This window comes from Apium graveolens, chromosome 10 (genome assembly GCF_009905375.1).
Source record: "Apium graveolens cultivar Ventura chromosome 10, ASM990537v1, whole genome shotgun sequence".
Taxonomy (NCBI): Eukaryota; Viridiplantae; Streptophyta; class Magnoliopsida; order Apiales; family Apiaceae; genus Apium; species Apium graveolens.
Window position 1 is genome coordinate 5,979,597 of NC_133656.1, and position 11,669 is coordinate 5,991,265.

An 11,669-nucleotide genomic window follows, 5' to 3' on the forward strand; every position below is an offset into this window, starting at 1 on the left:
TTGGTTCTTTTTGATTTTGATGAAAATTATTTTACTTGGCTTGGTTGCTTTGTTTTTTTGTTTGATTTAGTCAATTACCTTGTTGCCCTTGAATTTGTGTGGTTCTCATTCAACCACACCTCCTTCCTTCCCATGTCATGCTTGTGTCATCCTCATGATGTCATCCTCCCCTCCTTGTCCTCTTTCTATTGGTTGGATGACATCATCCCCACTAATCCCCTTGATTAACTTCCTAATCGTTTGCCTAATGAACGCTGATCTGTTATACGGTTCGCTTAACTTTCGTTTTCGTTTATCGTTTGAGGGATCATACCCGGGATCTTATTACTTAGGTTCCCTTAACCTTTCTCAATATATTGTATTCCTTTTATGATCCTCTCTTATAATCCTTTAATTTAAATCCTTTTTATCCTGTTACCTTATACTCAATTCTTTCCGTATCTATTGGATTTCCGGGAAAATCAAAGTGTTTGGAATTGGATTCTGACGATCTTTACATACACTTATATACCACATAGAGTACTAATAATATTCCATAAGATCAATAACAGAACCCCTACATAGCGTGGCATGAAAATTTTTCTCATTCAGCAAAAACACTATTCATAAGGGTTTCAAAAATTTCCAAAAATTGGGGTTATTACAGTCAGAGTTGATAATGTTGTTATACATAACATTGTCAAGTAACTCTATCAATATCAGCTGCAAGCCACTATCCAGGGAAACTTTCTCCTTTTAAGGCTCAGTGTACTCAGAAGGGTCTTTTAGGGCATAATGAGCTGGAATGACAATATCACCATCTGTTGATTCCTCAACCTTAACCATAGGAGTGAAGGGCCCATTTTTGAGAATCTGAATGTAGAGTGGATTGGCCATCCTGATAAACAACAACATTTTTTTTCCAAAGAGTGTAGTTAGCTTTGTCAAAGGTAGGAATTTTGATGCCACTGATTTTCTGTGTATTCATTTGATACGTGGCATTTTATACCACTTAGAACGTCCTATAATGGCTTGAATTGATATCTTGAAATCAAGTATTTTGTGTATTTAATGTGTTTTTCTAGTGTTTGTGTATTTCATGGTATAACTTGCGTTTTAGGGGAGATTTCATCAAGAATAAGCCTAGAGGAGTGTTTGGCATTGTAAGTGGGAAGTTAGGAGCAGAACGCAGCAAAAAACAGGAGCAACATAATAATTTTTCCAGTGAGGTGATGGGCGCCCACTCAGCCTGGCTGGGCGCCCGCTCAGGAAGCTAGGCGCCTGCTCAGGATTGCTGGGCGGCCGCTGAGGGTCGTGAAATAAAATCCTGATTTTTAGAGTTCTATTCATGTTGGACTTCCGACTTCTGAGATAGCTAGGACTTGTGGGGCTTCTATATAAGTAGTTTTCAGAGACGTTTCACGAAGTGTCGTGGTATCAATCAAGGAGCAAGGAGAGAAGGAAGAAGATCGTTTTAGCACATCACAACGAAGAAGATGAAGCATAGTTTTCTTGTGATTCTTTTATTCGTTGTATCAGTGGATGCTAGTTTTCTTTACTTCGAACCTTATTACTCTTGTGACGTACTCTACTTTAATAAGTATTTTTATTAGTTTATCTTGTGTGTTATTAGCATGTTTTCATATGAACCCATGGTGACGATGAGTTCTATCATGGGCTAATCGTGATCATGGGGTCGTAACGGATTTACTATGGAATTCTTTAGTTAGTTGTTTAATACCTTAGTGTGTGATGATTGTATGATATCTATCATAGGTTGTGCTTATTCATCTTATGTGCGTCGCGAACATATAAGATAGGGTGTTAATCACTTGTGAAGTGACGGTGAATCTTGAGGCTTAGAACTTGCCATGCTAGCATAGGTTCATGAATGTGTATGCATGATTAGTGGGTAACTCTAACCGTTTTACTTGCCCTGTGTAATCATAAGGAATAACTTGTGCTTAAATCGTCATGTTGTCAAATTCTGTAGACATATAGGGTCTCAACATAATTGATGCCTATTCAACTTCTATCTTAATTATGGATGTTTGGTATAATGGTATTAGTACACCGAAAGTTGGCTTTTATCAGTTTTATGTTGTTCGATTAATATCATTACCGTTACATGCTAAGGGTAATAACAATAACTATTGAAGGAAGTAGTAATGAAGTTATGATCTCATGTGTGTTTAATATTGTTAATTCAAGTGTCAATTAAGTGTTTAATTCAAGTAGTTAATTATAGTTAATAATTAGTTAATCAATCTACGTGCTATTGTCTTGACATTGAGAAGTAATCATACATTGGTGAGTAAGTGTTAATTGAGCATAATTAGTCTGAGTCTCTGTGGGAACGAACTAGAAATTATTCTATATTACTTTCGAACGTGTATACTTGCGTGAATTATTAGCGCGTGTTTTGTGCTTAACAAGTTGTTAGCGCCGCTGCCGGGGACTCGGCGTATTTGTTTAGTTTATATATTTACCATCAGTGGTCATTAAGACTCATTGATTAAGATGTGTTACTTATTGTTTCCGGTTGTGTTTCAGGTACCTTAGCGAGCGTTTATGCAAACACGTTCTCGTACTTGCAAGAGGACTTTAGATACGGCTGAGGAGACATACTCAGTTCTTGATATTCTGGAGAAGATAGAATTTGAAGATTTGGATAACGAGAGTGAGCAGAAAGAACCAGTAATCATGGGTGATCGTATAGTTCCGGCAGATCCAGCTCTTTTGGGGTTTTCTCGGCCTAAAATTGATGACATTTAGTCAAGCATCATGCATCCGGCTATTGAGCCCAATAATTTTGAAATCAAGCCGGGCACTATTCAGATGGTGCAGAATTCCGTTTCTTTCGGAGGTGCTGTGACTGAAGACCCCAACAAGCACATCAGGAATTTTGTCGAGATCTGTAGTATGTTCAAATATAATGGTGTGACAGATGAGGCTATCAAGCTAAGGCTTTTCCCATTCTCTCTGAGGGATAAAGCTAAAAACTGGTTACATTCTGAACCAGCTGGGTCCATCATTACTTGGCAAGATCTTGTGCAAAAGTTTCTAGTGAAGTTCTATCTAATGGCGAAGACTGCAGCTATGAGGAGTGCTCTTACTCAGTTTGCGCAGCAACCAACAGAATCTATGTGCGAAGCTTGGGAGCGCTACAAGGAGATGTTGAGAAAGTGTCCGCATCATGGTATGCCTGACTGGATGGTGATCACCGGTTTCTATAATGGTTTGGGGGCCCAATCTCGGCCAATGCTCGATGCAGCAGCTGGAGGCGCCTTGTGGGCCAAAAGCTATACTGAGGCTTATAATCTTATTGAAACTATGGCTACAAATGAGCATCAAAACCCAACTCAAAGGATGATGCCTGGGAAGGTAGCAGGTATTCTGGAAGTCGATGCAGCTACAGCTATTACAGCGCAGCTCCAAGCACTGTCTTTGAAGGTCGATTCTTTAGCTAGCTATGAAGTCAATCAGATAGCTATGGTCTGTGAGCTTTGTGCAGGTTCTCATGCTATGGATCAGTGTTCTCTTGTTAATGAATTTGTTTAGTATGTGAACAATTATCAGCGTCCACAGCAGCCTGTGCCAGCTACTTATCATCCTAACAAATGAAATCATCCCAATTTCAGCTGGAGCAATACTCAGACTACTGTTCAGCAACCATATCAGCAGCCTATCAGTAAGCAGTTTAATCCACCTGGATTCCAGCAACCATAACATTATGCTCAAAGGCAATCATATCCTCAACAAGGAGGTGCTGCTTCACCTTCTTGTGCTGATTTCGAGGAACTCAAGCTATTGTGCAAAAGTCAGGTTATTTCTATCAAGACCTTGGAAAATCAAATCGGTCAAATAGCCAATGCCTTGCTCAATCGTCAACCTGGCATACTTCCCAGCGATACTGAAGTGTCGGGTAGAAAAGAAGCTAAGGAGCAAGTAAAGGCTGTTATCTTAAGATCTGGAAAAGTTGCTGATGCTAAAAAAGCGAAGGACGGAGAAGCTGAAGTTGTGGATGAAGAAGAGAAGCAAAAGGAGAAAGCGGCGGAACCAAGGAAGACTACTATTGAACACACTCTACCTGAGGGTAATACAGGGGAGAAACAGCTCTATCCTCCATCACCTTTCCCTAAGAGATTGCAATAACAAAAGCTGGATAAGCAATTTGGTAAGTTTCTGGAGGTGTTCAAGAAACTTCACATTAACATCCCTTTTGCTGAGGCTCTGGAGCAAATGCCTAGTTATGCGGAATTCGTGAAGAGTATTCTTTCAAGGAAGGTGAAACTGGATGACCTTGAGACCGTTGCTCTAACGGAAGAGTGCAATGCTGTGCTGCAACAAAAACTACCTCCAAAGCTTAAAGATCCAGGTAGCTTCACCATTCCTTGCATCATTGGCAAGTTGTCTTTTGACAAATGCCTCTGTGATTTGGGAGCAAGCATCAATCTGATGCCGTTGTCTATCTTCAAGAAGTTGAATTTGCCTGATCCAAAGCCTACCTATATGTCTTTATAATTGGCTGATCATTCTATTACATATCCACGAGGCATAGTGGAGGACGTGTTAGTAAAGAGGGATAAGCTCTTCTTCCCTGCAGACTTTGTCATTTTGAATTTCGAGGAAGATAAGAAGATTCCCATAATCTTGGGAAGTCCTTTCTTGGCTACAGGCCGTACCTTAATAGATGTGTAGAAAGGTGAACTTACTATGAGGGTGCAGGATCAGGATGTGACATTCAATGTATTCAAGGCGATGAAATTCCCTACAGAAGACGATGAGTGCTTAAAGGTGGATTTGATTGATTCGGCGGTAACGTCAGAACTTGATCATATGCTAATGTCTGATGCCTTAGAGAAGGCCTTAGTAGGGGAGTTTGACAGTGACGATGAGGATGGCAATGAGCAAATACAATATCTAAATGCTTCTCCCTGGAGGCGAAAGCTAGACATGCCATTTGAATCTCTTGGTACTTCTGATCTCAAGAATGCTGAAGGAAAGCTCAAACCATCTATTGAGGAATCACCTACTTTGGAGCTTAAACTATTGCCTTAACACTTGAGGTATGCTTTTTTAGGTGATGCATCTACTTTACCTGTTATTATTGCATCTGACCTTTCAGGTAGTGAGAAGGACAAGCTCTTGAGGATCTTAAGAGAATTCAAATCGGCTATCAGATGGACTATAGCAGATAACAAAGGGATCAGCCCTTCGTACTGCATGCATAAAATTCTGCTAGAGGAAGGTAGTCAGCTGACTGTTGAGCAACAGCGACGACTTAATCCTATCATGAAAGAAGTGGTGAAGAAAGAAATTTTGAAGTGGCTAGATGCAGGAATCATATATCCTATTTCTGATAGTTCTTGGGTGAGCCCCGTGTAACATGTACCTAAGAAAGGAGGTATCACTGTGGTAGCAAATGAGAAGAACGAACTCATCCCCACTCGAACAGTCACAGGATGGAGGGTATGCATGGATTACAGGAAGTTGAACAAAGCCACGAGAAAGGATCACTTCCCTCTTCCGTTTATTGATCAGATGCTTGACAGGTTGGCTGGTCATGAGTATTATTGTCTTCTGGATGGCTATTCGGGGTATAATCAGATTTGCATTGCACCAGAGGATCAAGAAAAGACTACCTTCACTTGTCCATTTGGCATGTTTTTTTTCGCAGAGTTTTGTTTGGCTTATATGGTGCACCTGCAACTTTTTAGAGCTGTATGATGGCTACATTCTCTAATATGATTGGAAACAATGTCGAAGTGTTCATGGACGACTTCTCCGTATGATAAATGTTTGAATAATCTTCGTTCGGTGCTCAAAAGGTGTGTGGAAACTAATTTGGTGCTTAATTTGGAAAAATGTCACCTTATGGTGCATGAAGGCATTATTCTTGGGCATAAGGTCTCTATCAAGGGTCTTCAGGTGGACAAAGCCAAGGTGGGAGTCATTGAAAATCTTCCACCACCTGTTTCTGTGAAAGGAATCCGTAGCATTCTTGGCCATGTGGGTTTTTATCGGCGTTTCATCAAGGACTTCTTGAAGATATCTAAGCCATTGTACAACTTGCTCGAGAAGGTTGTGCATTTCAAATTTGATGATGAATGCTTGGCAGCATTCGAGACTCTCAAGAAGAGTTTAATAACTGCACCGGTTACTACAGCACCTGATTGGACAGAACCTTTTGAGATGATGTGTGATGCGAGTGATTATGCGGTGGGAGCAGTTCTTGGGCAGCGCAAGAATAATCTTTTTCATATGGTCTACTATGCTATTAAGACTCTAAATGGAGCTCAAATGAACTACACCACTACTAAGAAGGAGCTCTTAGCTATAGTCTTTGGTTTTAAAAAAAATTGATCTTATCTGCTTGGGACAAAGGTGACAGTATTCACTGATCATGCTGTCATTCGCTATCTAGTCTCAAAGAAGGATTCGAAGCCTAGACTTATTCGTTGGGTGCTCTTACTACAGGAATTTGAGTTAGAGATCAAGGGTCGAAAAGGTACTGAGAATCAAGTAGCTGACCATCTCTCTAGATTGGAGAATCCCAATTCTACTTCACATGATAAGACATTGATCAATAAATCTTTTCCGGATGAGTAGTTATTTGCAGTTCAGGAGGAAGAGCCATGGTTCGCATATATTGTGAACTATCTTGTCAGTAATATAATGCCTCCTAATATGAATACAGCTCAAAAGAAGAAGTTTCTCCATGAGGTAAAGTGGTACATGTAGGATGAACCATATTTGTTTAGACAAGGAGCTGACCAGATCATCAGGAGATGTATCCCATTCTGTGAGACGGAGGGGATATTACGAGACTGCCATTCCACAGTTTACGGTGGACATTATGGTGGTGAAAAGACAGCAGCTTGTATTCTGCTAGCAGGTTTTTTCTGTCCTACTTTGTTTAAGGATGCACATCAGTTCGTTTCAAGGTGTGATCGTTGCCAAAGAGTGGGGAATCTTACGAAGAAGGATGAGATGCCGTTAAATGTGACTCTTGAAGTCGAGGTCTTTGATGTTTGGGGGATCAATTTCATCGGACCATTTGTCTCATCCTGTAATAATCAGTACATCTTGTTGGCAGTCGATTATGTCTCAAAATGGGTAGAAGTCAAGGCTCTACTGACAAATGATGTGAAGGTAGTGTTGAATTTTCTCCATAAGCAGATATTCACAAGGTTTGGAACGCCACGAGTAATCATAAGTGATGAGGGGTCGCATTTCTGCAATCGTAAGTTCACTTCAATGATGCAGTGCTACAATGTGAATCATCGTGTTGCTACTGCCTATCATCCGCAAATGAATGGTCAAGCTGAAGTGTCTAATAGAGAGATCAAGCACATTCTAGAGAAAGTTGTTTGTCCGTCAAGGAAGGATTGGTCTTTAAAGCTCAATGAAGTTGTTTGGGCTTACAGAACAACATACAAGACTCCACTTGGGATGTCCCCGTTTCAACTTGTTTATGGTAAGGGATGTCATTTACCTGCGGAGCTTGAGCATAAGGCTTATTGGGCGTTGAAGAAGTTAAACCTTGATCTAGATGCAGCTGGGAAGAAGCGAATGCTTTAGTTAAATGAACTTGATGAATTTCGACTCCAAGCGTACGAGAACAACAAAATGTACAAGGAAAAAGTGAAAAGGTGGCATGACAGGAAGCTATCTTCTAAGTCATTCGTGCCGGGGCAACAAGTTCTTTTATTCAACTCTTGTCTCTGACTTTTTCCTGGAAAGTTGAAATCAAGGTGGTCTGGACCTTTTATTGTCAAAACTGTGTTTCCACATGGAGCGGTGGAGATTTTTGAGAATGATCCGGGCCAAGCATTCAAGGTTAATGGTCAGCGATTGAAGCATTACTCTGGGGACACGGCAAACCGGGAAGTGGTTAGTGCCGTTTTATTGTCAACTTGAGCGAGGTACCCTACGTCAAGCTAATGACGAAAAAGAAGCGCTTCTTGGGAGGCAACCCATGATTTGTGACTATAGGAATCCTTAGAAGTTTGTAACCTATCCAAAACCATAAAAAAATCAGAAAAACCAGGGCAAGAAATTTTTTTTCCAGAAAGCCCCTGGGCACCCGCTGCTAGAAAAAATTTCTGCCTTCTAAAAAATCCAAAAAAAATCAAAAAAATTTTAAAACAAAAATATATCCCACAACCCACGAATTCTTTTCCCACTACCGACATTTTTTACCCACAAAACCCCACTCCTATTCAATTTTTAACCCTAATTCATACCTTATATATACATACAACTCCTCCATATACAGTCCCACATACTTTCAACTCTAAAACTCTCTCCCACACTCAAAGCACAACTCTTACACACTTTTTCTCAGTTCTAATGGCACCCAAGAGATCCCGAACTATTGATAGCAGCAGCACCGTTCCTACTGCTGATTCTTCGAGGGGAACTGCTGCGAGGCCTCATTTGTTTGATAGGGCTACTGAGGAGGAGTATACTAGGCTTCTGGCTAAGCCGATTTTGAAGGAGAGGGGATTCTTACCATCGGGGAGGGATGGTGAGTTGTTGCCGATGATTGCTGAAAAGGGGTGGATTTCTTTTTGTGAGTCGCCAGAGGCGGTTCCGATGAGCGTGGTTCGCGAGTTTTATGCGAACGCAAAGGCTGAGAAGAATGGGTTCACTATTGTTCATGGGCTTACTGTGGATTATCATCCAGAGGTGATTCGCCATGTGATTGGACAGCGACAGCGGAAGCCCATGGAGGAGAATTGGAATGAGAAGACCTCCGATGATTTTGATTTGGATTTGATTTGTGATACTCTCTGTCGGCCGGGCACAGTGTGGAAGTTCAAAATGGGAACTAACGAGTATCGTTCTTTTTCGGCGATTGCGATGAGTAGTTATGCCCGTGCATGGAATGCCTTTATTTATGCTTATATTCTGCCTACTTCACATGCACATGAGATTACAGTTGAGCGAGCACGGTTGTTATGGGGTATTTTGAATGAGGAGTATTATGTGGACCTTGGTGAGTTTATCTACCAAGGGATTTTGAAGTTTTTGAGGGGAGCGAAGCACATGAACATCCCTTATGCATCTAATGTCACGAAGCTATGCCGAGCAGTGGGAGTTCATTGGCCTTCTCACATGCAGTTGCAGATGTCGGCCGCTCCTATTAATTCAGCGACTCTGAATGTGATGCAGGAGTGGACGGGTGGAGAGCCAGAGGAGCATGGGTTGGGTTATCGTCTTCCAGGAGGACGTCTAGCAGCTGGTGCTACCATGGCTAGGCTGGTTCGTTATGAGGCAGGTTCTTCTACAGCTGAAGAGGGTGCTGGGATGGCTGATGCCCAGTATAGGAGGCTGTCGAGGAGGATGGATGCGATGTATGAGACGCAGAGTAGGTTTGCTCAGGAGCTCACCCTTGCACTTAGGACTGCTTTCAGAGGACTTGGAGCCGACATCCAGTGGCCCATTTTTGGTAAGGACTCTGCTTATCCGCCTCTTGATACTCCACCCTCTGAGGGTGATGATGATGATTTCTCCGAGTAGGTATACCCTGTGTTCCTTTCTACTACCTTCACTGGAGACAGTGAAGATTTTATGTTTGGGGGTGGTAGTTAAGGAATATTTTTGTGTGTGTCTTATGTAGTTGCATATTCATGATAGTTAGTTCATATAATTGCATTTGTTGAGATGTCATGAGTTGGTTGGTTTAGTCATTGTGAGGGGGATCGATGCATATTCATGCATGTTTTTTGTTTTATTTTTGAGTTTGTGACGCTTGAGGACAAGCATTGATTTAAGCTTGGGGGTGTGATAAGTGGAATTTTATACAACTTAGAACATCCTATAATGGCTTGAATTGATGTCTTGAAATCAAGTATTTTGTGTATTTGATGCATTTTTCTAGTGTTTGTGTATTTCAGGGTATAACTTGCGTTTCAGGGGAGATTTCATCAAGAATAAGCGTAGAGGAGTGCTTGGCATTGTAAGTGGGAAGTTAGGAGCAGAACACAGGAGAAAAATAATAATTTTTCCAGTGAGGTGTTGGGCGCCCGCTCAGGATGCTGGGCGCCCGCTCAGGATTGCTAGGCGGCCGCTCAGGGTCGCGAAATAAAATCCTGATTTTTAGAGTTCTATTTCTGTTGGACTTCCGACTTCTGAGATAGCTGGGACTTGTAGGGATTCTATATAAGTAGTTTTCATAGACGTTTCACGAAGTGTCGTGGTATCAATCAAGGAGCAAGGAGAGAAGGAAGAAGACCGTTTTAGCACATCACAACGAAGAAGAGGAAGCATAGTTTTCTTGTGATTCTTTTATTCGTTGTATCAGTGGATGCTAGTTTTCTTTACTTTGAACCTTATTACTCTTGTGACGTACTCTGGTTTTAATAAGTATTTTTATTAGTTTATCTTGTATGTTATTAGCATGTTTTCATATGAACCCATGGTGCCGATGAGTTCTATCATAGGCTAATCGTGATCATGGGGTCGTAACGGATTTACTATGGAATTCTTTAGTTAGTTGTTTAATACCTTAGTGTGTGATGATTGTATGATATCTAGCATAGGTTGTGCTTATTCGTATTATGTGTATCACGAACATATAAGATAGGGTGTTAATCTCTTGTGAAGCGACGGTTGATCTTGAGGTTTAGAACTTGCCATGCTAGCATAGGTTCATGTATGTGTATGCATGATTCGTGGGTAGCTTTAACCGTTTTATTTGCCCTGTGTAATCATAAGGAATAACTTGTGCTTAAATCGTTATGTTGTCAAATTCTGTAGACATATAGGGTCTCAACATAATTGATGCCTATTCAACTTCTATCTTAATTGTGGATGTTTGGTAGAATGGTATTAGTACAACGAAAGTTGGCTTTTATCAGTTTCGTGTTGTTCGATTAATATCATCACCGTTACATGCTAAGGGTAATAACAATAACTATTGAAGGAAGTAGTAGTGAAGTTATGATCTCATGTGTGTTTAATATTTTTAATTCAAGTGTCAATTAAGTGTTTAATTCTCATAGTTAATTATAGTTAATAATTAGTTAATCAATCTACGTGCTATTGTCTTGATATTGAGAAATAATCATACATTGGTGAGTAAGTGTTAATTGAGCATAATTAGTCTGAGTCTCTGTGGGAATGAACTAGAAATTATTCTATATTACTTGCGAACGCGTATACTTGCATGAATTATTAGCGCGTGTTTTGTACTTAACATCATTCTTCCAAGATCTTGAATTTGTTTAGATATTGATCTGATACCACTTGTTAGGTAATGAATTACACACAGAGGGGGTGAACGTGTTTTAATTTTTTATGTTTTTCTTCAACTATTTTGGTTTTAAACAAAGTAAATCAAATCTTATAGTAAAATATGTTATAACAGAAGTTAAACATGCATCTATGAATAACACAGATCTTTCAAAACTCAGTTAATTTATATTAAAATTAATAATGTTTTGCTACAAAATTTCTAGGCTCTTTGTTGATAAAGAGCTTAGCTTCTACTTGAGAGAAATACAAGAATTCATGATCTAATTGTTACTCCTAACAAAGGACCAGTGTTAACTTTATATTTTTGGTTAACTGCTGGTTTACATAGTGTATAATAAGAGATGCTATTCACTTTAGTAAACTGTCACTAATCATATCCATTTTAGGAAAAGTATATCTTTCATTTCTGGCTTAGCATATCTTTG

The 11,669-nt window shown here is 40.1% G+C and overlaps 1 non-coding gene across 1 annotated transcript; it reads right to left on the bottom strand.

Moving 5' to 3' along the window:
* Positions 1–3,075: 3,075 nt before the first annotated feature.
* On the bottom strand, positions 3,076–3,182 carry LOC141694436 (small nucleolar RNA R71). Its single transcript, XR_012563743.1, has one exon. It is a non-coding gene; the product is annotated as a small nucleolar RNA R71 (small nucleolar RNA).
* Between the last annotated feature and the right edge of the window lie 8,487 nt (positions 3,183–11,669).